We start from the raw sequence: 26,088 nt of genomic DNA on the forward strand, positions 1-26,088 counted from the left end.
TCATGAGTCGGTCCTGTCACCATCCCAGTCCTACCCAAGCCAGCTGAACAGCTTGGGGACAGCTCCGTGTTCCTAACAAGATGTCCTGCTTCCTCCCTCACACCTTCCACTCCTTCGTGTCCTTCATTTCAGGGAGCGTGGCGAGGCTGTGGTGTCCTGCCACCCCAGGGCATCTGGCCACGTGCTGTGCGTGTTCGGGCAACACGGACGTCGAGGCCCACTGTTGACTGTCTGAGGCGGCTGATACATGTTAACATCTTAAAAGTATTTCGGGATAAATTACACAATTGTGAAGAGTTTATATGTAGTCTTGTTACCTGAAATGAAAATGACTTGGGCTACGGTAGCCAAGGGAAGGGATGAAATGAATCAGTTATTTGCATTCTACGACTAGTTGTCACTGTTGTTGATCTGGTTCGGTTTAAATGACCTAAAAGAGTGTTCCAGAGCATCTCCCAGGAAGCTGGTCCTGGGTCCCCAGGGCAGGGACACCCACATCCCTGTCATCATCCAGCCATCATGTCAGGGGCAGTAGGACACTGAGCAAACGCTGAGTGCGAACTGCACGGATACCCGATTATAATACCCAGGCCAGACGTGGGAGGGTATTAGTGAAAACAAGAAGTTGCTGATATTCTTGAAGAAAGGAGCACATTTTGACTGAGTTATCTTGGAATTCGTGTTTAGAATAGACACACACAAATTCATCAATTTTGCCAAACTTTTCTAGTTATTCGAAGCTAAGAGATGTCTTTGGAGGTGTTCCAAAGGCCCCACACTTTTATGAGTAAACAGAAGCAAGAGAGCCGTCCTCCCTGGATGGGGCGCAGACATCCCCGCGGCGCCCCGGTGCGGGGCGGCATGCGCTCAGGACCCCGTCTCCTTCTCAGCGCTGGTCTCATGCGCGTGCTGTATTGTGGACGGGTCCCTAGTCAGTCTGCCCGCAAATCCCTTTCAGAAGGACTCGGGCCTGGCTGGGGAATGGAGGGTCTTTCCAGCCCGGGGCTGCATGTTGAGCCGCTCAGATTTGTACCCGGTTGGGTCCGAATGGCACGCCGGCCACACCGAGCAGACAGAACAGCCTCCGATGGGGGGACACCGGTTGTTCCCGGGGCAGAGGACTCCCGTCCTCCCTGTGGGGCCCGGGCCTGCCGGCGGTTCCCGAGCAGCGCGCAGCCTGAAGTTCGGGCAGTAAAAGGGACCGCGATGGGTGTACTTGTGTGCGGATGTTCATGATGACAGACCTCTGTGGAGAAGGTGAGCTTCCCTGATTCGTGAGGAAGAGCTCGAGGAGGAGTTTCTGTGGCCCTGCTTCCAGAGGAGGAGGGTGGCCAGGCAGGACCTGGCGCTGGGCTCTGAGTGTTCCTCCTCGGCTGTCACTGAGCCCGTGGGCGCTTGCTCAGGGCTGCCACACGGATGCGCTTCCCGACAGCACCCCGCGCAGGGGGAGGCCCTTGGGAGGCTTGGGAGGCGGTGGGAGCGGTGGGCGCCTCTGGAGAAGGTGCCCGGCCCGGGAGGCGGGTCTGGGAAGAGGGTGTCCTTGCCGCGGGCTCGCCGCTGCTGGTTGGCCTTGCACATCCCTTCGGCGGCAGGGGCCTCCTGGCGTCTGCGTTCTCCAGCGCTCATCGCCTCTGGGCTTGAAGATTCTTCTCCCCAGAGCGTGTTGGATTTTCCCGGCTTGAGACAGGGATGGGGACTAGTGTCCTCCCAGCGAAACTGATCCTGCGGACAGTGTGCGAGCCTCCAACGGAGGATGCCTTCCTGGAAACGGGAGGGGCCGCATATCCAGGTCGGATTTGTCCTGTGACCCACGTCACATTCTGTCCGCTGGTCCTCAGCTGGGGGCTCACGTTAAGGAAAGGAGGAAGCTAACAATGTCCTCGCACGTTTGCAAAAATGACTCAAACTGCTAAAAGGAGGGACAATTAGACATTTTGGATGTGGGTGGCAATTTGATGCTCTATAGAGTTATTGTTCATTGTTTTAGTTGGTATAATAATTGGCCATGTTTAAAGCGTGGTCATTATATAGAGATATATGCTGACATACTTGGGGATGAAATAATATGATGTCTGGGATTTGCTCTGAAGTAATATGGAGGGAGGGGGGATGGGAACGTGGGTCAGCTAAGAGGAACCATGAGTGGATCATGTTGAAGCTGTGTCCTGTGTGTATGGGAGCTCACTGTTCTTTCTCTGTTTCCCTTAGCATTTAGCACTTTCTACAGGAAGAAGCTGAGACAGTGAAGCCAGAGTTCTAGGGAACTCCGTGCGTGATGCATGAACCTCCTTCTCCCTGCGGGCCCCGTGACTGCAGGGCTGAGGACCGAGATCAGGCTCAGAGCCGGTTCCTGGGGGGTGTGAGTGTGCGCGCACTTGTTTGTATGACTATGTGTTTGGTCATACATGTGCATAGGTCATTGGTGAAGTGACACATGGGAAATGCATATTAAAGTTTATTGGTATAGACACTTTTTAAAGACTAATGGAATTACTCATGCCTCCTGTCCCTTTTAGTAGTTATGTGGAGATATATAATGGCACTTGAGATGTGGAAATACCTTCAGTTCTCATATTTATTAGCTAACCCATTAGCAATATATCAGGTAACATGATTCCTTTTGCATAATCATTGTAAAAGTTCTGAGAAAGATTGAATAACTTTCCTAAAACATTCATGGAGTTCATAGCGCAGGCAGAAAATAAGACGCTGTTGGTGATTATTTTTAGCTCTCAGTTTAGCAATCTTCATGTTGGCCTAACATTCCCTTGAGATTTAGTCACAATTTTTTGTTTTTAGTATAACAAAATCAAATACTTTAAAACTTAGGCATCGCGGAGCAACTTCAGATAATGAAGTGCCAACTGGATTTTAGCAGCATTCCTGGCATATTTGTCTTCAGGAGTCAAAGGGAACAGGAAAGAAACGAGGCGGATAAAAGCCGTTTGGTGCCGTGGGCAGGAGTCGGCGTGGCACAGTCAGTGCTGTGGAATCCGGAACCCTGTGGGCCACGCCGGCACCGTCCTCTCCCGTCGGTTCCAGCAGATCCTCCGGGCTGTTACCATCCGGAAATCCTCTACTCCAGCGAAACCAAACATTTCTGCCCGCGCCTCCCGTGTTTAGTCATGTGTGTATTCCTCTGACGTTCTGAAACTATCGTCCCTGGCCTGTCTCTGAATTGCTTTCGTGAGTGTGCCTGGCTGAGTTTTGCCGGGAAGCCTGCCCTATCTTTTGACCAACTGATGTGATATTAGGAGGCATTGTGGGGAGTCCTTTTTATAACAGTGTTTTCAAACTCTAGGCTTCACCCTCTCTGATTGCACTACCTTCGGTAAAAGGTGAATCTCTTTTACTCTAATCTTTCTGTTATGTTTCACCCCCACACACAAAACTTTTTAGTTGGAGCAACTTTCTATTATTTCCCTCAACTTCTTCTTTTTTAAAAAAATATTTTTATTGATTTCAGAGAGGAAGGTGAGGAAGAGAGAGATAGAAACATCAGTGATGAGAGAGAATCATTGACCGGCTGCCTCCTGCACGCCCCCTACTGGGGATGGAGCCCACAAACTGGGCATGTGTCCTGACCTGGAATGGAACCATGATCTCCAAGTTCATAGGTTGGTGTTCATGAGCCCGTGCTGGCCGGGCTACCCAGTAGGCAGAGCACATTTTGTAGCTGTCTGTGGGGAGGGGCTTGGAGGGAGTGCCTACTTCTGATGCGGAAGAGTCGCCACCTGGCCTGGAGACTGGGTGTGGACCTTGCCCCATGCCTGAGATCCCCAGCTTGGCACGAGGAGCCCAGAGTGAGGGCTGAGTCCACAGCCCTTATCTTTCCAGGTGCGGTTTATTTCTTTTATTCTGTTTCTGCCGTTCTCACCCTGTCAACACTGAGTTTATCCAAGATTCCATAGGGACAGTCTCTTTTGATTCCATCAGGTCGAATCATGGGCAGGGAACAAAGAAAATCCACAGATTGTCTGTGCTTGCGGGTGAATGCTAGGTGATCTTGAAGGTGTTTCTGTACCGTGGCAACCCGTGCAGTTGCCATGGGAGCCAGCCAGTTTACTGGTGGCAGCATCGCAAAAGCCAGACAAAGACCAGCAGTGTGCCTTTCCCCGGTCCAGATGCTGGGGTAGAAGTCGGGAGCTTCTGCCATCTTCGTGAGAGATGGGGGCGGGAAAGGACTGTCGCAGTGACACAGCACGGGCGCATGCTCTTCTGTAGCCGTCGGTGTGAGCTCCTCATTCCAGCCATTGCAGATCTCAGGTGCAGGGCGCCTTTGCACACAGTAACAGCAGAGGTCTTCGTTCTTGCTGGTCACTGCAGCAAACGGGTACAATAGTGTCAGGGTTCCAGTGGCAAATCCCGCTCTGATAAGTGGGTTATTCTGCAAGCACTGACCCTCACAGAGCACAGAGGGGGGAAACAAGAACAGAGAAAACCCCAAAGTGTGCCCGAGGTCATGCCAATTGCTACAGAGGTTTGAGTCCTCCATTTGCCCTTGAACAAACTGAGCCCCTCATTCCCGGTCAGTTGGAACAGCCACGTAAGGACAGCTCCTCGGTAGCATGGACCCTTCCATGGCAATGTTCCTATTAGAGATCAGATGCAGCCCGGCCGGCGTGGCTCAGTGGTTGAGCTTCTACCTGTGAACCAGGAGGTCACGGTTCGATTCCCGGTCAAGGGCACATGGCCAGGTTTCGGGCTCGATCTTCATGGGGGGTGTGCAAGAGGCAGCTGATCAATGATTCTCTCTCATCTTTGATGTTTCTAGCTCTCTCCCTCTCAGACATCAATAAAATATATTTTTAAAAAAGTCAGCTCCAACCACAAAAAGGTGTCAGTAGGAAGGTAAATCCAAGAACTCTCCTCTCTCCCAATGCTGGTCTCTTAGACTCAGGTGGATCTTTTTGATTTGAAAGAACCGATGTATTTGAAAAACATTTCCTAGCTTCCCACTGAACAGTGCATTTGCTGGATGACAAAGGCTCTGGGTCAGTGATGGCGAACCTTTTGAGCTCGGCGTGTCAGCATTTTGAAAAACCCTAACTTAACTCTGGTGCCGTGTCACATAGAGAAATTTTTTGATATTTGCAACCATAGTAAAACAAAGACTTGTATTTTTGATATTTATTTTATATATTTAAATGCCATTTAACAAAGAAAAATCAACCAAAAAAATGAGTTCGCGTGTCACCTCTGACACGCGTGCCATAGGTTCGCCAGCACTGCTCTGGGTTGCCATCTGCACGGCTTGCACACAAGCGCCGAGGGAAAAACCAGAGGAAGCCTTGCCCTGGGTGCCCAAACACTCCAGTCCTCCCAGGGGTGCCCAGCAGTCGCCATGGAAAATAAAACACACAAACCACTGTTTGCACAATTCCTGACCCAGCACTGAAAGTATGGCATGAAATGCTTATTAAATACCTTACAGACACATATTAACATTCTTATTAATATTAACCATCTTGGTTCAATAAAACTTGTGCCACAAATAAATAGGACATCTGTGGAGCATTTAAGCGCAGTAATTGGGTCGCAAAAAAAAAAAATACTAAACAGAGACCGAAACGCACTTGGAAATGTTTACTTTTATTTAAAAACAGAATTCTCAAGTGCCTCTCTGCTTTCTGGTTCCATCCAGGACAAGAATGAAAATACTGAAATGTGGCAGGATTTCTAGAGAACGAAAGCCAAGAAACACTGAAAACACAGTCTTGAGATTTCCGGTTCAGTTTCCAGGACAAAGATTCATTGTGGGACTCTGTCATCTCTGCCACACAGATACCTGGGTCAGCAGGAGCGGGGACCTCGGAGGGGCGCTGGCAGGCCGCTCCCCAGGGTCGTGGTTGGGAGGCCACCTCTCCTCACCAGATCGGCTCCTACTCATTCCCACAGGAAGCCCTGGAAAATAGTTGGGATTTTTCTTCTCTACGTCCACGCTAGTTCATTCTCAGAGTGCTTCCCGTGTGTGCTTGGAGCCACACGTTGGGTAAAGAAAGATGGAAGAAGCATTTAACGGCGTTTTCTCCCCCAAGAGCCGCCTCCTATTTTTGTCCAGACAGTGCTTGGTTTTGTTTTGTTTTGCTTTGACATGTGGCTTCTGTAGAAATGTGTCAGTCTTTCCCTTTGAATTTAAGGACTCAACTCAAGGGAATAAAAACGAACGTGAACGCGTAACTTTTTCATACTGTGAATTTAGTTGCTTTTCACCACCAATCTTACGGCATTCAACTCGTGACCTAGTACCTGGTCTACCAGTCGGCCGCACGAAAGGAAGTGAATGGATGACAAAACCCGTGCCTCCTCTGGGCTTCCCGCAGCGCTGTGTTTGTAAATGCTGTTTCCTTTTCGTTTGACCTGACGTGGTTCTTAGGCTCGGAGGTGGGGCTCAGTTCGGAAGGGGGCGCATCTGTTAGCTGCCAGCACTCTCATCACACCTTGGCATACGCAGCCAGGAACTGCGACCAAGGGGGAGCCGCAGAGGGAAACAGAGGCAGGAGATTCGGTGGCAGGACGGTGCCTGGGTCTCTGCCTCCCCGTTTGTGTTGTGCCAGAACGCACTGCACAGGCGCCATATTGATTTCTTTGTTGCTGGACGTTGGGTCTGGCCATGTCCTGCATGTCACTGTGTTCTTTGTTGCTGGACGTTGCGTCTGGCCATGTCCTGCATGTCACTGTGTCTTGTGATACTTGCTGGGTTTCTCATAGCCTCCACCCGATGTCAGCTTTAGCATCCCGCCTTCAGAAAGCGGCCACAGCCTGTTCCCAGGCACTAGAGCCAATAGAGGCAAACCCAGGCCACGTCCACGCGAGCAGCGGCCTGACCTGTGAGAGGCGGGGCTCAGCAGGTGAATCCCCTTGCACTCAATTCACAGCCCACTGGGCTCTGTCTTAGCCCACCAGGCGGAGTCGCTCTGGAGCAGGTGCAGTGAGCGCACTGGAAGAGCACAGGGGAGCTTCGAGGGGGTTCTCGGTGGTGGGCGGGTCAGGGGGTCCCCGGGGGCACCCGGGCTGCTCTCCTCCTCTGGGGCCCTGAGGGCTGCCAGGCCGGAGTCGCCTCAGGAGTCACGCATCAAACTGCGTCACTGCCGAGTGGCTCTTCCCCGGTTTCTGAGGCAGGAAAAGAGCAGCCACAAAGCCCCATGGAAACCCCCAGGGGGCCCGGGAAAGAGCTGCAGCTGAATCGCAGGCCAGTGCACAGCGCCGTGGCCGGGGCCTGCAGGCTCCAGCGCCTCTGCCTCTGTGTTGGAGGCTGAGCGGGAGGACACGCCATGGCCGCGCCGGGTGGTGAGGAAGGACAGAGGAGGTGGGGACCTTCTGCAGGCGCCCAAGTGGGACCCACAGGGCGCCATCCTAGTGGGCGGGCTCCCTAGAGGGGCGCAGCCATTGCGCCACATTCAGAGTTCAGTTCCCCCCATTGTGTGGGCGACCAAGTCCTTGCTGTTCCACTGGGGTGACAACCCTGACCAACCTCTGTCCCTTTAAAGCCCATCTGATTGAGGAAATGTGGGGCATTCCATCACTGCATGCAGACTTTGGTATTTTTGGTCGAAAACACCGAGATACGCAGCCAAATTTAAGTGGTGAGTTCAGGAATTATCTGGTAAATTATTCCGTGCCAATAGCTAAATGGGATGGTTCTGGACCCGGTTGATTTGTTTTGGCCGGTGCAGCCCGTGTGACTTGGCCGTCGATGGCAGACCAGGGAGCGGATCATGGGCTTTTGGACAAGGGACTGTCATTAGCAGGAGGATATGGAGTCATATTCAGGGAAATCATGAAGTCCCTTGTGTCTCAGCTGGGATTAAAAATGAAGAGTGAAGAACGATATATACTTAACTTTTTTTGACACTGATTAAATGCTGATTGAAAAATAGACGTTCCGTGTCCTAAAATTTTAGGTCACAGAGAAAAGTTAGCAAAGTGGCTGTTCACCTCGCGCCCCTGCCGCCGGAGTGGTGGACGAGGCAGACCCCGCTCGCCCGGCTCAGCTCTGTGTCCCTCGCGCAGGGGCGGTTTCAGACACGTCGCCCTGTCTTTGCCCTGAGTCAAATCTCTCCCCTTTGTCTCTCCACTTCTATCTTAATAAAGAACCGCACAACCCACACTTACAGTGAACAAAGCTATTCTTTAATGGGACCATTCCACTGCGAAACCGAGTTATTTTAATTGGCTTAAAATAATATTAAATGCCGAGAGCCAAGGACACGACCTCTGGCCCTGCTGGTTCTAACATATCATGCTCTTCATACTTTCCGGTGAGAGTCTCTGGCCCGTCTCTGAAGAAGGGCCAAGTGTAAATAAATCCATAGCGTTCAGATCAGGGCTTTGCCAATGTATATCGTGCCTCGTATAAGCCCCTGTTATATAACTTCCTTCTTGGGGTTTTACAGAGCTGGTGTTTGTTGACATTCGGGGTGTGTCTAGAAAGTGTGCTTTTGATGTGCCCGGCTCACCTAGGCAACGTGCCCCGGACATGAGGGGGTCTGGCTTATGCTTCGTGGTTTGTTTTTCTGTGGTCGTATATTTCCTACATTTTGTTCATGTGCCCTTGGACTTCTTAGGAAGAGCTTGACAGCTCATTTTTATAAATCAATAAATAAGTAAGTAATACATCGAGGATCAAAGGCCACGGCAGCAGCGCCGTGGGGAGATTCATATTGTCCTGGGCACGTATGACTCATAATGATGCTATCCTTGGACCCGGGGCCCAGCGCATTTGTCATTGGAACTATTAGGTTCCGCACGAGGTCAGCAGGCGCGAGCGCTCCGGGGGACATGATGAAAATGCAGCAGGCCCCAGCCGCCTCGAGGCCGCGTGCTCGGGTCTTCCTCCTCGGCCTGACTTGTATCTGCATTTCAGAGCTCCCTTGTTAGACTTCCAAAAGCTGCTCTGTTGATACCTCCTCAACCCAGAGGCCTGACCGCGGGAGCATGACCCTCAGAATTCCCGAATCTGCAATGAGCCCCCGGAGCCAGGTCCAGCTGAGCCATTCCATCCGGGAGCACGCACGCCGGTCCTCCCACACGCTCCAGGTCAAACCCGAAGACATCCCTTCCAAGAGGGGACTTCACTTCTTGTAAAGCCCGCCAGCTCTCCTTTGGGAAGACAGGAGGGAGCCGGGGGGTGCGCCTGAGGAGCTGGATCTAGAATGTTCCCCCTGCGCATGTGCACATGCACCCGCCCTGGGTAGCACGGTCCGGGCACAGAGGTGACTCACAGGTGATTTGTGGAATCCATGAATGAGTCAACATGATTTTTAGGAGCAGGTAGAAGAACTGATAATTTAGCAGGTAGTCTTAAATCTCTAACCGACACCTACATTACATTTCAAAGCAACGAAGGGATACTTTATGAATAAAGGAAATAAAATAGAGGGAGGTGGGGAAAAGGGGGAGCCCGAGGGCAGAGAGGAAGCAAGATTGTAGAGCTCTATGCCGATCACGTGATTGAGCATTTTGGTGTGCTGGTGTGTTTAGTTTTGTCTGTTAAATTGTCTTGTTTTGGCTTTTTCTTCCTCTTTTGTGGTAAATAGGACTGGACAGGCTGAAGTGAGATTGTGTCATTGGAATTCGTTCTGAAAGCATTTTCACCACCTTCCCTTCCATCACATTATTCCCAGGTAATTGGAAGAACAATGTCGATAGCAATAGAAGTAGCTCACCGGTCTTGAGCCCTTACTCTAGCCAGGCCGAGCCTGAGGGGCTCTGTGCCCGACGGCGCTGAATCCTCAGGACTGTGGAGTGGACTCGTGTTCTCTCTCCTCCCACACGTGGGTCCCTGGGAGGTGAAAGGAGTTACGATCGCACAACACACATGTTGCACACGTGAGCCCACGCAGCCTCCCTCAGCCCTCTTCTGGGCGCCCATCCGAAGGTGGCCCTCCCATCCCGGGCTCCCGCTGGCTGGGAAGCCTCAGGGGCCTGCAGTGTAGCTGGGGCGAGGAGGGGGGCGGCGGGGGAGGGCTTCCCGAATCTCACCTCCTTCACAGCGTGTTCATCTACGTCTTCAGAGACCTGATCTGAGAAATCAACACTTGCTAGCAGCTGAAGAGCTGGCAAGGAGTGGATTTGTTGCCATTCCAAGGAAATGCATTGACACATTCATTTATTTATTTATTTTTTAAAATATATTTTATTGATTTTTTACAGAGAGGAAGGGAGAGGGATAGAGAGTTAGAAACATCGATGAGAGAGAAACATCGATCAGCTGCCTCCTGCACACTCCCTACTGGGGATGTGCCTGCAACCCAGGTACATGCCCTTGATCGGAACCGAACCTGGGACCCTTCAGTCCACGGGCTGACGCTCTATCCACTGAGCCAAACCGGCTAGGGCTGCATTGACACATTTAGCAGAGGCTCCCTGAAGAGTGTGCCCTGCCCCAAGCCGTGCCTGTGCTGTTGGGACGCTGAGGCAGTTGGCAGGTCCTGGGCACGGTCTGGCTGGCCCGGGCTGTGTTCAGTGCCCTGCACGCCCCACGGAAGAAGCAGGCGCTCTGGGAAGACGAGCCGGGGGGCACGGTGCACGTTCCTGCATTACGTACATGTCACTCCCGTCAGGCTCATTCACACGCCTGTGCTCCCTTCCCCTGTCAGCCATGGGCGCCCAGGGGAGTTCTGGCCTGTGTCCTGTGGGGACTCCTTGGGCCCTGGGAAGGAGACCCTGTTCCTGTGTGTGATGGACATCTGTGCTGGGCAGCAGGCACACAGGCTTCTCCGTGGGCAGGTGGGGCTCCGTCGTTCAAAGTGCTCGCTTTGCTGGTGTTATTGGTTATGCAAGTGATGGAGAGAAAGAGAAGGAGAGAGTGAGGGAAGAAGGGGGCACACCTACCTGCCTACCTGTCTGTTGAGAGAAGAGCAGCTCCGGGTTTAACTTGGAATTGAGTTTGCATCTGTGAGAGCCACTGGAAGTAAACATTTCCATCTTGAATTAACTGAGTTCACCGCTCACTGTGTGCATCGTCCAATCGTCGTGACGGCCAGGCCGGAAACCATCAATGGGGTCGGGACAGTGGTCTTCAGGAAACCAGGAGGCCTCGGCCTGGGCGCACCTGTGGGTGGCGCAGTGCCTCCTTGTGGACACTCAGCCAGGCCCCCGGCTTGGACCTGCTATAATTCTGTGCTTTAGGGATGGACTCTTTGCCACCTGGGAACCTTCTACTTGGAGGTCCTCGCCGGGTGCCGGGGTTTGCCTTCCCAGAAGCAGAGCCTGTAGCAGGTCCCAGCCACTGTGTCTTAGAGGACGTGTCCCTGCGGAAACCAGTGGCCTGGGAAGCAGGCGCCAAGGGGAGGAAGCCACGCCAAGACCATCTCCGCCAAAGTCCTGCCAGATGGCCACAGCCTTTCCTGCAGGGGCGCTGGTTGTTAGCTGTGCCCCAGCGTCATCATGCACGCGGCCAGGGTGCTGCCTGCCCTGTGCCCTGGGAAGGGCCACCCCGTCTCCCCTCTCCCTTTCTGCCTGGGCCCTGACCTCTGACTCCCCCAGGCACGCAGGCCAGGGACTTGGGAGGCCTGAGGGCGGCTCCCCTCCGAGGGTGGCGGCTGTGGGAGTCAGGCGCCCCCCAGGGGAAGGTGTGCCCACGTGGGGGGAGGGCTCCGAGGAGACCTGGGTGGAGCGCCATCTGCTCCATTCCCAGGCCTCCTGAACGCGGCTGGGTTGTAATGTCATAACTGGCTGTCCACATTACATTTACGCGGAGAGAAAGGTTGTAATTAAGCCTTAGAAAGCAGCTCAGCCGGCGCGGCTCAGTGGTTGAGCATCGGCCTATGAACCTGGAGTCCATGGTTCGATTCCCAGTCAGGGCATAGGCCTGGGTTGCGGGCTGGATACCCAGTGGAGGGCGTGCAGAGGCAGCCGATCAATGATTCTCTCTCATCATTGATATTTCTATCTCTCTCTCTCCCTTCCGCTCTGAAATCAATAAAAAAACACATATTTATTATATATATATATATATATATATATATATATATATATATATATATACTCACGGGTGAGGCCAGATCCATTGTCAGACCAAACCAGGACTAATGCTGGAATCTGATCACTAGCCAGGCTTCAGGAGACCCGGGACAGAGGCCGCCAGTATCTGCCCTGAGCAGGACGTGGGTGCCCTCGTAGGCCAGGGTGACCTTTGTCACTTACGGCAGAGCCAGCCCCGAGCGAAGGGTGCCTGCCCTTGATGTGTGGTGCTCAGGATCTGACCAGCGAGAACTCTAAAAAGCGCTCACATGGGAGGTAAAAACTAACTGATGAGAAGTACCTGGGGGACCTGAGCCTTTCACTCTATACGCAAATCTGTGTGCATTCCACAATGGTTTTGTGCTCTGCTCAGACATACTCATTTTTTTTAAGGAGTCGCTCATTAAAAACACCTACATACTTAAAATGTTTTCCTCATGAATCAATTTTTTTTATTTGCAGTGAAGATACTTGTGCCCATAAAAAAATGCCATGTGTTTTTGAAGTGTTAGAAAAAACAGCTCTTTGGCACTAAACAAAGCCGCGGCAGGCACGTAGGCGAGCAGCTGCGGACGACAGCAGAAATGTGTGATAATGAGACGTGGGAGAGAAAGTATAATTCACGGTGCCGGGAGCACATGGCGGGAGGAGGAGCCGAGGGGCGAAAACAGTTAAAAATAGTGACTGAAGCGACTTTCGCTCCAATAAAACAGAAGACGAACCAATTAGCGCCTGAACGCCGGAGGAGGCCGACGCTGGGAGAAGCTGGGAAAGACGGGCAGACTTTCCGTCTGTGAATTTAAATTCATAGGCCCAACAGTCTCCCTGCCGGGGAGGCTGATCTGCCGGCTGCCTTTCCTCCTCCTGCGAGGTGACTTCCTTTCTTTTCCACTTTCTGAGAATCAATCTGTCATCAAAGCCTTGGTTCTCGTTTTCTGAAAACATTCCACAGGTGTTTGGTGAAATACATTCAGGTTTAGAAAATGCGTGACTCCCTCGGCCCGTGGTGGTTTGGCCGGAGCTGGCGCAGCCTGTGGGCCAATGGGAGGCTGGGCAGATGGCAGGTGGCTGGCCCTCGAGGACCCTGTGTGTCGCGAGCCTGTGTGTTAGGACCTCGCGTGGCACCTGCCATGGGAAGTTATGGAGAGCTTGAAGGTTGCCTTCGTCCGTCTTCCCGGGATGGCTGCCTGAGGCCTGCATGCATGTCAGCGTGGCCTGGACAACTTCTAGAAACCCTGTTGTTCTAGGAAAGTAGTGTGAGCTCCATAAGTCCTCCCCCAGCACCGGCTGAACACAGGAAGGGCTATCACTCAAGAAAATGAGGTTCATGGGTGATGCCGACAAAATAACACCTTCACCTTAGAATTCAGGGATAATAAGAAATCTCTTTAGCCCGGCCGACATGGCTCAGTGGTTGAGCATTGACCTATGAACCAGGAGATCATGGTTTGATTCCCAGTCAGAACACATGCTTGGGTTGTGGGCTCCATCCCTAGTAGGGAGTGTGCCGGAGGCAGCAGATCAATGATTCTCTGTCATTGATGTTTCTCTCTCTCGCTCTCCCTTCCTCTCTGAAATCAATACAAATATATTTTTTTTAAAAGGAAGAAAAGGAATCTCTTTAGCTAAAGTTTAGTCAAACAAATGTCTTTCTCTCTCTTGGTTTGTTACATTTCCCAAATTCTAACAGTCACTTTATGTTACAACTAGAGGCCCGGTGCACGAAATTTGTGCAAAAGTAGGCCTTCCTTCCCCTGGCTGCCGGCACCGGCTTCCCTCCAGGACCTGTGACCTGGGCTTTCTTCCTTCCCGCTGCCGGCAGGCACCCAGGACCCGGGCTTCCCTCCCTCCCGCTGCCGGCAGGCACCTAGGACCCAGGCTTCCCTCCCTCTGGCTGCCGGCAGGCACCTAGGACCCGGGCTTCCCTCCCTCCCGCTGCCAGCAGGCACCCAGGACCCAGGCTTCTCTCGCAGCCCCGGCTTCATCCAGAAGGTCCTCTGGCTGTCCGGTCTAATTAGCATGTTACGCTTTTATTATTATAGATAGGTGTGGCTTCTCATGGGCCTGTTTTTCATTTTTTCTCCAGCTCCTTCCAGGGGGTGGTGTGTGTAGTCATCGGCTCAGCACACAGGAGGCGGGAGGTAGCATGTCTCTGAGAGCACCGTGCATTCCCGCCACTAGCTCCCTGCAGAGCATGTTGTGTGGAGGCTCGGAGTGAGGGTTCTGCACCCGTGGTCTCCCACCCCTGCCCCTTTATGCTCAGGTAGTATTTCCCAATGTGGCCTGTGGCCCTGGCCTCAGAGGCCCCTGGACCCCTGTGACAGTGCAGCTTCCCGGCTCCAGAACAGACTACGAACTCCAATTCTCGGCTTGGGTTCCGAGAGCCCGGGGCCGCCAGGCTCCCAGTGTGATTCTTGGGAAGTGAGTCCCGCTGGCCTCCAGCACAGAGAGTCCCTGGGGTCAAAACTGCGGGAGGCTCTGCCCCAGGGACATGGCTCCTCCCTAGTCCCTGCCTGAGCACGGGGAGGCCCTGCCTGGGGACCGGGCGGCAGAGAGGGAGGCGCCGCGGGGGGGCACAGCTGGGCCTGCTTCTGCCAGGGCCTCGCACGTGACCGTGACGGGGCCAGTGCCTCCTCTGTGCCAGCTCCCCAGCCCCGCAGGCCCCATGCTGACCCCGCAGCGTGGGGACCAGGGCTACCCGCAGAATTAGCCAGGGGACACCTGTGGCTCCGTCTCCAGGCCGTGACCAATGAGGCTGTGAGCACCTGGCTGGGTGGGTTTAGGAGGAAAGTTGCTCTGACAGGCCGCGTGGAGTCTGTGGAGCAAGAGAACCCCAAGCCACGCTCCTCTGGGGGGGTCTCTGCCCAGAGTCAAGCCGTGGACAGAAGAGGGGTCAGAGGGCGCCATGTGGCTGAGGCTCCAGAAAGGCCTGCCTCCCCACTGCCTCCCCGCTGCCTCCCCGCTGCCAAGCCCTGGACCTGAGGGCTCTGCCCCGGCGCACGGCGCACGGATGCCTCTCACAGGGGAGCTTCCTCCTGCAGCGCACGCCAGCGCCAGGAAGCCCCCAGCCTCCTGCGGAAGAGCCTTTCCGGGAAGTGGAGTTGTGCTGGGAGCCCGGGAGGCGGGAGCAGCTCCATCCCTCCTCGGCCAGAGCCGGTCCTGGCTGGGAGGGAGCAGGCCGCCCTGCAGAGACCTGGCCGGGCTCGGGGAGGGGCCAGTGGCAGAGATGGTGGCACCTGGAAGCAGATTTGAGACAGAGAGGCGTGAGTGGTGCTCTCAGGAGCCGCCTGCATGGGTGGGAAGGAGCCGGCTGGAGGGAGGGAGAGAAGCCACGGGACTGCCACCTCGAAGGTCGCCGCCAGCCCAGAGAGCTCTGGAGTGGGAGCGCCCGGGAGAAGGAGGCCTGGTCTTTTTTAAAAATGTCTTTATTGATTTTTAGGGAGAGAGGAAGGAAGAGGGAGAAGGGAGAGCGAGATGGAAACATCGATCGCTGCCTCTGGCACGCCCCGCGGCGCCCTGACCGGGAATCAAATCGTGACCTGGTTCCTGGGTCCGCGCTCAGCCACTGAGCCACACCGGCCAGCAAGGGTGGGGCTTTGTTTCTTTCTTAAGTGCGTAGGGTCAGTGTCAGAGGTCGCTGGTGCGCTGCCCGCTCCGTTCCGGCCTGGTTTGTGTCTCGGGCGGGACCCTCCGTCTGAGGCCGATGAGCCAGAGCTCCTGGCAGCAAACCTCACCCGCATGTCCCGGGCAGCCCAGAGCCGGGCGGTGCCAGGCCGCCGGAGCGGGGGAGAAAGATCACGTTGCAGCAGCTGCTTGTGGGGATTACCTCGTCTCGCCGCTCCGCTAAGACCGAGAAAACCTGTCTGAGTCGCAGGAAGGAAAACAGCGCCGCTGACATATCAAGTTGGCGCTTGTTGGGGAGCGCGGCCCAGAGGCTCAGGTGCCTGCGGGACCCAGTGCGCTCCGATGCCGGCCGGCCCCCGCCGTGTCCAGGCCCGCGCGTCCCTGGAGGGGTCATTGGAAAACCCGTGCGATGTTGCCCAGCTGACCCCAGGCTCCAGGGCCCATCGCGGCCCCTCTCCCAGCCGTTCTGTGCAACCTCCTTTCATATTTTACAAAGAACACCGCGGGTGCACACGCTGGCCCTTGGGAGAGTTAGTGCGCCCGAACATCGACTGAATTGTTTTTTCTTCAAAACACCAGAGCATCGCCTGGCCAACATGGCTCCGTGGTTGAGCGTCGACCTATGACCCAGGAGGTCACGGTTCGATTCCGGTCAAGGGCACATGTTGGCCGGGGTTGTGGGCTCCATCCCCAGTGGGGGGCGTGCAGGAGGCAGCCGGTCAGTGACTCTCTCATCACTGATGTTTCTGTCTCTCTCTCCCTCTTCCTTTCTCTCTGAAGTCAATAAAAAATACATTAAAAACAAACAAAAACGAAACATCAGAGCATGGTCTGTCGGACATGGTACGATCCCATTTTACAGAAGGAAAATGAAGTACATTCTTGGGAGAAGCTCCTAGAATGAGGCTTCTCCCTGTGGAATTAGGGATCTTCCCTGAGCCCCGGCCCCCCTCTCCCCTCAGTGCTGCTTTCAACAGCGTGGCTGCTTCCCCTCCTTGTCCCCGAGGCTGTTGGGGTTCGTCGCAGTGAGAAAGGCGAGGGTGGGTCACGGGAGGAGCATGTCCTGGCGCAGTGACCTTGGAGCCCTGCTTCCTGACGTCCCAAACTCAGGTCCAATAGAATCACTGGGAATGGCTTGGAAACGAAATTCTACATTTTCCTCCGGGTTTCGGGTTCAGAGACCAGTCGGGAGGGGCCCCGGCCCTGCCCGCATCCCTTTTCCCCGAGGAGCAGGGTCAAGCGACATTGTCAGTCTAGTGTGGGGTGTTTATGACAAGTTACCGACCACCTGGGAATGACCTGTGACCCTGAGACAGGTCCCGGGTGTCCGGGCGGCTTGTCCTGTCGGAGGGCAGAGGCTTCCCTTGTGAAATGTTTTCTCAACACGGAATCCCAGGGCTCCTCACGCGCGGAGAGAAGCGGCACAAAAACACTCCCAACGGATGGCGCTCGAGGGAGGCCCATGAGACGCCCCTGCTGCTCCCTGACAGGGGAAGGAAGAGAGGTGCCCCCGTGTGCCTCTGTGTGGCCTGTTGGTGAGGATTTTGTTCAGCCCCGTGTAACCCACACCTGAGCCACAGAGGCCCCCAAACAGGGGGTGAGTTTTAAGACTCGGCAGGGGTAGGAGGTCATCAGTCCAATGTCAGTGCTCAGAATGTCATCAAGGAATCAGGATATTTTTGTTATTCTTTATATATATATATATATATATATATATATATATATATATTATTGATCTCAGAGAGGAAGGGAGAGGGAGAGAGAGATGGAAACATTAATGATGAGAGAGAAACATGGATCGGCTGCCTCCTGCACACCCCTGCTGAGGATTGAGCCCAAAACCTGGGCATGTGCCCTGACCAGGAATCGAACCGTGACCTCCTGGTTCATAGGTCAACGCTCAACCACTGAGCCATGCCGGCCGGGCTGTTCTGCCATTCTTCAGACTCTACATGGCTTTCGTTCTCACGGCTCCTCTTCTCTGCGTGACTTGGGGTTGATAGGTCTGAAAGAGCTGGGCCTGCAGGCCACTTCGGGCCCACTGTTGTAAATAAAGGTTATGGTAGCACAACCACACCTACGCCCTCATCTATTGTCAATGCCTGTGGCTGCTCTCCCAGGAGATGTGGTAACAACCACCGTCCCAAAGCCCCAAACAGCCCTTGTCGGGTGCTGTGCGGAAGTGGGCTGACCCCCAGTTAAGAGGAATCTGGGAATTGAAGGTTTCGAGGAATCAGCTCAGAAACTCTCATGCCAGCGTTCAGGGGTCCATCTCCCCGATCAGGCCCGTCCTAGATAGCAGGGCCCGCCGAGCGGGAGCCAGCGTCTTCAGGGCTGTGCTGTGGTCGAGGGGGGCTGGGGCTGGTTCTTGGTCCTTCCTGCCCTCTGTCTGCGGGAGGTGGGACTCTCTGTGCCCCGATGCCCTCCGTCTCCCCGTGGCACCGGCACTGATGGTGACTCGCCCGGAGGCTTCCATTGTCTCTCTGAGCGCATTGCTGGCCCGCCCAGCAGTCCCATCGCACAGGCTTGTCATGGTGCTTTTCCATGCACCTCTCAGCTGCCCAAGAAGCCGTCCTGACAACCGAAGTCCTCTAGTTCTTACAAAAACCTCCCACCCCCTAATGTTTTGTCCCAGTGATTCAGGCTCTCAGCCTCCTCTCTCCAAAGTGTTAACCTGTGGGAAGGTGGGGAAGCTAGCATTCTCTTTCTCCTCTTCCTTTTTAAATTGAACTTCCCCCATCACAGCTGACAGGCAACGTGATGTGAGTGTCCAGGTGTCCAGCACGGGGTTAGACACCCCTGCACCTTAGGAAGTGGCCCCCCGATGCGCCTCGTACCCCTGGCACCGCCATCCTTACCCCCATCACTGACTGCGTTCCCTACGCTGCACTGCACATCCGGGACCGTTTTTATGCCACGTGACTGCGCACTTTTTCTAAAACATGTTCCCCTGGCAGCTCTATTTCAAAGGCAACGAGTCGAACACGTCAACTGCCGGAGACGAGCGCCGGCCCAAGCGTGACAGGCCGTCTGCAGCGTGGCGTGCGCTCCAGCATGAAAACCGAAAGGCGCCCCGCGTGATTGATGAGCGTCCCCGGGCGGGGAGGTGTCGGTGTGCATGTGTGTGGCTGTGTGGTCGGGGGTAGCGTGGAGGGGGACCCGCCTTACAAGTTGGAACTGGGTGAGCCGACAGAAACCATGTTGGCCTGGGTCCCAGGTGCAAGTTCGTACTGAGCCGCGAGCGGTGATGGCTGGTCCCCTGGGTGACAGCTGGCGCGGAGGCCGGGAGGCAGGCTGCCTCGCCCGCGATTCCCCGGGTGCTTCTGGGCCCCTCCGCCCTGTCCGCAGCCCCTTGCAGCCCCACAGGTCCCGTGCCCGTGCGTCGCAGGCCGCGGGTCCTGGGAGCAGCCTGCCGATTGTTCCTTCTCGTCGCTGCCGTCCTGGGGGGAGGGGAGTGTTGGCAGGAAATCAACCTTTTCCCTCCGCACAAGCAAGAACCCTCTGTTTCCTGATTTGAAGGAAAAATCAGGTCGGGCACTGGACCAAGTACCCGAGGTGATGGCTAGAGCCGGGCTCTCTGCTGGCCGGCCTGTCCTGCCGGGGCCGGCGAGGCAGAAGAAGAGAGAAGACTCTCGGCGAAACGGAGGAAAGCTGGGAGCCATGGCCTCCATCGGAGAGACGCGGGCCCTGCATCTGGCGTCTGCTGTGGCCGGGGCAGGGCCAGGGCCAGGGCCAGGGGCAGGGAGCCGGGAAGGAGACTCCGCCTTTACTGCCATGTTGATGGAGGAAGAGAGGGGCACTCATGTCAGGCCTGAGGCTGAGGGCCCCGGGGAATCCAGCAGAGCATGCCTTGCTGTTCAGTGTGCTCGACACGGAGGGAAACGAGTCTCGAGGCAGAGAGAGAGGCTGGCGCATCGCACCGCCTTTTCAGACTCAGCTCGGACTCCAGTCATCAGCGGAGCAGACTGTTGGGGCGTCCCCAGGAAACGTGCTCACCGACAGCATCATCGCCCTGGAAACGAAATCCTGACTCTAGAGGGGAAACCGTCTCCCGGAAGGGGAAGGCTTCAGAGATGCCGGGACAAGGCACGCGGCCTGCCCTCGCCCTCCCTGGGTGCCGTCCCCTCTCACCTCCTGTCTTCCCAGCACCGGAGAGACAGAAGTGTCTTCCCATTCAAGGTGCCCCCGCTTTCCACACACAATATCCCATTGTGAGCCCCAGCAGCACCGCCACCGGTGTCCCTGGCCCCGCGTCGGCGCCGCCGGCGTTGGTCTCGCTGTAGGCGAGCTCTTGGCTCCGGGTCGCACTCACGCTTTGCGTTACAGCTTGCGAGAGTTGTCGGGACAAGCAAGCCATTTCCCTTGCGGCATTCGTTACAAGAAGAATTCTATTGTACTTCTTGAAAGTGACTGTGACTCATCTCCTCTTTTGGGATGGAGCTATCGTCTAAGATTTGGTCAATGGGGTACTTTTCCGTTGTGAAAAGGAGCACAGATGTTCAGAGACTGAGAGATGCTGGAATGGGTAGGTATGTTGCCTTCGTTCCCTGGCCACTCCGACAGGACGCTGAGGAACTCTGCAGAAATGTGCTCATGAACGACTCACCCGAGCTCTTCGTGCGGCTCCCGAATAAGACTGAGCCCTGAATTCCAGGTGGAATCTGCATGGAGTGAGAGGAGCACATGCCCACATTGGTGTTGACTTATTGTGACAGATATTTTTCTTTTTTTGAAAAATCGAAATAGCTTTATTCTGTATACTTCTTAGATACATGTTTGTGTGCTTAAATGTTAAAAGAATTATCGTATTTACAAGCAAGGGGGCAAGTCATCCCTGCTGACACGAGCATTTTGGAAAAGGCAGAGAAACAAGGAAGCATGACCACTCATGGCCTTACCGCCCAGGCCCATCAGCAGTAAGAGAGGGGCTGACCGCCTTGCAGCCTAGGGTTCTATTTACAGCTCAGGCGCAGCTGGCTGGGATGCGAATGTGTGGTACCTGGTAGCTGGCTTGCTTTTTAAAAAGTCGTTAGTAAATGAGCCCCATCATTCGTCGTCTGCTTTAGAAACACACAGACTGTGACATGGAAGCCTCCCTGGGCTGCTTGCTGCGGCAAAGGCGGGGGCGTTTTCACAGCAAATGAATTGTCCGTCATCTTCTCAGCACCTCGATGCAAGGACTAGACAGCCAAGAGGAAACAACTTCCATTTTTTACTTTGAACTTTTTTTAAAAAAAATCCTTGCCCAAGGACGTACTGAGAGAGCGAGAGAGAGAAAGAGAGAGACAGACAGACAGACATTGATGTGTGAGAGGAGAGTCGGTCTGCTGCCTTCTGCACGCACCCAGACCGGGGATCAAACCCAAAATCCTCGGGTGCACAACCCACTGGGCTACCCGGCCGGGCGGACCTTCCTGATTAATTGTATTGAAATGAAGTTTCTGATTGTCATGTAGCCAAACACAATGACCCAGGGTATCAGAGGCCCCTCAGGATGTGATTGTTTGGGGGCTTCCTGGGACCTGCGGGTGCATTTCCCCACAGGTGAGCCTGGGCCTCCCATCGGTCAGGAGAGCATGTGGAACGGATCCGGGACATTTGCTATTTTTTGCTTCCAAGAGTCTCACTCTGTACTGTGACCCACTCCCAGACGCTTTTCTTTCGTTCTTACTTCTAGCTGTGTATAGAGCCAACATGGAGTTCAGGCTGGGGGCGGGGGTGCGGCTGGGAGTTATACATATATTATGTTTGAAAGTGCTTGCCTGGTACAGACAAGGTCCAAGTGCGTGTTAGTCAAAATGTCGTGTGTGTTTTTCCGTCTTACATCACGTGTCGCTTGTCTAAACAAAAGGAGATTATACGGTGAAACTAGAATCCAATGAAAACTTACCTGCTTGGGGTTTGGTTAAAAACCACCGTCGGCCAAACCTGTCAAGGGCTGCCAGAGGTGAGAAATCTCCACGGGCTGGGATTTGGCCGGCTTCCTGCACCTGAACTCGGTGGTGACGTGAGCGCCTGGCCTGAGTCGCCTGGGCCTGCTCACCAGGGCCCGCGGGTGTGGCCGCGGGAGGTGAGGGCACAGGCCCACTGCCTGCCCGGGGGACACGGGAGGGATGCGCGTTGCTGGGCCGGACTCGCCTCCTGTCGCCGGCGCGGAGCTTATGACCCGGAGAGGACAGAGCTCCCGGGAAAATCGCTGAAAGAACTTGAAACCACCGGCCGGCTGGGCTCCGGCTGTCACACGACTGAAAGCCTTTTGCCGGTGGAACGAGAAGGGAGGTCACGGGCGAGGCAGACGGGGGTGCCCCACAGGCCCTGCTTCTGGTCGAGCTGGTGTTTCCTTAACCAAGAAAGCAGCTTGCGGTGCCCCCTCACCGTAGTCACGGCACGTCGTCTCACCGAGTTCACAGAACAACAGGGAGGCGGACACTGGATACCGGGAGGTCCGGTTTCTCAGCGGATGAATTTGCGACACCGATGAAATCAAACACTCCAGACGGTCGGATGAAACGACCGGTTGAGGTCGTCACACGTCCGCGCACACACGTCACATCATCACATGAGCAGAGTGTCCCCGACGTACTTTCACACACCGGCTCCCAGTAATGAAGGCAGAGTTTGGGGAAAAGTACACGAGATCGCGTCCAACTGTGAAAACAACCCGCATCTCACCTTTTCCTCATTCGCAACAACAATCAACGCTGTGAAAAGCAAGTGGGACCCGTGAGCCTTTGTGAGACTTTGCGGAGCGGAGCGGGGACTGCGGCACAGGAACCGCGCCTGTGCTGCTGGCCCTGGTTCTGCCTTTGAACCAAAAGCCTCAGGCAGGTCAACGCCAGGCCCGCTGGTCACTGGAGACGAGCTGGCGACCGAAACAAACTCACAGGCAGGCGCAGCCCACAGGCGGCGGTTGGACTTGGGGGCTGAGACACAGACACATGACGAGTGACACCCGCAGTAAAGGTTAACGCGGGAGCTACCGACGGGCGATGCCGATCCCTGTGCGAAGCCGAAGGTGGGAGAGGACCGTCAGGCCATCTCGTGACGGAGGAGAATGAGACTGTAACCTCAGAGGGCCTTTTGGGTCCTATCTGAGTGGCGCTCACCCACTCACAGCGGGCATCCCAGGCGGGGCTCGCTGAGGCCGTAAGCCTCCCGGGAACCACGGCGAGAGCCAGGAGCAGGCTCCTTGGTGAGGCGTGTGCTGCCCTGCGGCCTACGTGTCCGTCCTCCCCCGGGGGAGCGCCAGGCGGGGGTGGGAAGGACCGCACAGGAGTGGCCTGGGCCCTGAGCCTTCCCACCTCCGCCCAGGGCCACACTCGGTAGAAACCAGTGCGGAGTCCTCAGCCCCTGCAGTGCCAGCCCGAGGCCACCCCTCCCCTCACCTTCACCCTTCCACCGGTGCCCACTGCAGCCCCAGCTCCAGTCTTTTCAGATGGCCTCCTGGTTCTGGTCAGGTGCTTGCCCTTGAACATGGTGGCAACTTTGGCTTCCAGGTTCACCGGGCAGAGCACGGCGGGCAGAGCACGGTGGCTGCTGACCGCGGCTCTTCGGGACGCTGAGGCTCAGCGCCCAGGCTTTGTGGGAGTCGCTTCTTTTTTTTTTTTTTTTAAATATATTTTATTGATTTTTTACAGAGAGGAGGGGAGAGAGATAGAGAGTCAGAAACATCGATGAGAGAGAAACATCGATCAGCCGCCTCCTGCACACCCCCTACTGGGGATGTGCCCGCAACCCAGGTACATGCCCTTGGCCGGAATCGAACCTGGGACCTTTCAGTCCGCAGGCTGACGCTCTATCCACTGAGCCAAACCGATTTCGGCGGGGTTGCTTCTTGAAGGTGGAGCTGATAAAGCAAAGGGCATTTCCCACAGGGGCGGGCGCATGTTCGAAGGTGGAAACCAGGGGCGAAGTTGGCACAGTCACTGCTCGGGGGCTCCTGTCAGGTGCCAGGTCACCCTTGGGGGCTCCTGTGGCTCCTCCGGCAATTTCCTGGCCCGACTCTTGGCAGAGCCCACATGGGGGTGTCCAGGGGCTGGTCGGAGACATTCTCCTGGCACCACAAGTCCGTCTTCGTCCCTGTGGACACTTTGGATAGGATGGAGCCCTCGGAGCCTGCTGAAGGTCACCACGACCTTTGGAGGTGGTTTCTAGGTCATCTGCCACCTTCGCCGCGTCTCAGAGCAAGGCCTTCCGTTCCCCGCTCCGGAAGGTCAGTTCGGAGGAGCTCAGGTTTGCATCTGCTGCCTCCCCTCCATCCTTCTGTGCAAATGATGCTCCGTTGTCTGGTCCCTTGGGTGCCCCGGAGACCCAGCGAGACTCCCATGCAGGCCCTGCCCACGAGGTGTTGGCTGGATTGGGGAGACATTCCTTTCGTACAGAACATCACCCAGCAGCCGATGCCCACTCTCAGGACCACGGCCCACCTCGCTTCTAGGGCTGGTTCACAGCAGCTTCATCCACGTTCTGGAAACAGGATTTTTCTTGTCATACGAGTGCACCCCGCCCCCTACTTTCAAGCCCAGATGCTAAATGAGCTCCAGAAACATAACACACGTCAGAGACATCAGACCCTCCCAAACACCCTGTGCTCCTTACAGGAGAGGCGGAGGGCCACAGCCACAGGGTAGAACATGCCAGGGAAGCGAGGTGTCCACCTCAGAGGAGAGCGTAGACTCCCAGCATGCGGCCCGGGCCGGGTGGCTCAGCTGGTTAGAGCGGCGTCCTGATACCCCAGTGTTGTGGGTTCCATACCCGCCCGGGCACACAGAGAATCGACCGTGACTGCAGGAATCAGTGGAACAACAACCCAACGTTTCTCTCTCTGTCTCTTTTCCTTTCTCTCTAAAATAAATCAGTCGAAAGGAAGGAAGGAAGGAAGGAAGGAAGGAAGGAAGGAAGGAAGGAAGGAAGGAAGAAAGAAAGAAAGAAAGAAAAAGAGCCAGTTTGGCTCAGGATAGAGCGTCAGACTGCAGACCAAAGGGTCCCAGGTTCGATTCCGGTCAAGGGCAGGACATACCTCAGTCGCAGGCTCCTCCCTGGCCCGGGCTCTGGTGGAGGCTCCGGCCCCAGGTTTAGGCGTCACTTGCTCATTGAAACCGTTGGAGTGTTTATCAGACGCCCGGCGCAGCGGGAGCGTCCAGGACACAGAGGCACAGGGTCCTAGCTCCCGGCTCCCGACGCGTTCCGTCCCGTGGGAGAAAGACACGATATGGGGACGGACATGTGAGCAAAGGCACGGCAGTGCCACTGAACTGTGACTGATGCTTTTGTCGGTCTCCCGCCCCCTCACCCTGCCCAGGAGCCCCTGCCCCCCCCCCCACCAGGAGCTAAGCTTCTCAAAGGCAGATGCGCCCTCTGTGTTGCCACCGTTGCATCCCCAGCACCGGGCACAGGGCCTGGCGCAGGAGGCGCTCCGTACACGTTGCTGGCGGAACCTCGTCAATAGTACGACTGTCTGCTGAGAGTGGTCCCTCCGGTGGGCGGTGGGTGCGGGGGAGGGAGTGTTTTGTGTCACCTGACGGGATGGGTCAGAGAGGAGACGATTCCCGCTCCGTCTCCAGCCTCAGAGCAGGAGGGGTCTGACCCCGAGGAGGAATTCAGTCCAGAAGAAAGGGCATCGCAGTGTTTTCAAGGGCAGGCTGTGAGCTGCGTCGCACGTGCTGAGCGTACGAGCATTTCCACATCGTTGGGGCCACGATGGAGGGCGGAGCGCAGGGAAGGCGAGTCTGAAGAAGCCGTAGGAGGCTGGGTTAGGGCAGTGGTCGGCAAACTCATTAGTCAACAGAGCCAAATATCAACAGTACAACGCTTGAAATTTCTTTTGAGAGCCAAATTTTTTATAAACTATATAGGTAGGTACATTGTTATTAACTTAGTTAGCGTGCTCCTAAGCTGGCCTTTACTAAAAATGTCCTCAATCTGAGGGGTCAACCTCAGCGAACGTACCCCCACTTCTTCTAAAGCCACTTCTTCAAGATAGACTCGGCCAGGCCAAAAACCGACTTCTGCGCATGGGCCACGAAGTTTCAATCGCACTGTACGTGCGTGCCGCACGTGGTATTTTGTGGAAGAGCCACACTCAAGGGGCCAAAGAGCCGCATGTGCTCGCGAGCCGCGGTTTGCTGACCACTGGGTTAGGGGATACGCTTTCATGTACTGAAGACACTTCGTGAATAGAGTAACATGGCTGGCTTTTCCTTTCAGGGGGAAATTGGTGGGGGGGATGGGGGGAGGGGGAAGGGCCGTCTGAGCAAGGCCACTGGGACCTAGGGGGCCGCGGTCACCCAGGGAAGAGACGAGGAGCACCCAGGAGAGGACAGTGGCAGCGAAGATGAGGGATGGAGCGACATTTGAGAGAGACGTTGAAGGGACATCATTTATGGGACTCTGTGCCTGATGGGGTGCTGGTGAGGATGTGGGTGGCCTGGTCAGCCTGGGGCTCACGGGGCAGAGAGAGCCTGGCCGCGGGCACCTGGTTTTATAGAGTAACGTCTG

The sequence above is a fragment of the Myotis nattereri genome (genome assembly GCF_964212035.1).
Source record: "Myotis nattereri genome assembly, chromosome: 4".
Taxonomy (NCBI): domain Eukaryota; kingdom Metazoa; phylum Chordata; class Mammalia; order Chiroptera; family Vespertilionidae; genus Myotis; species Myotis nattereri.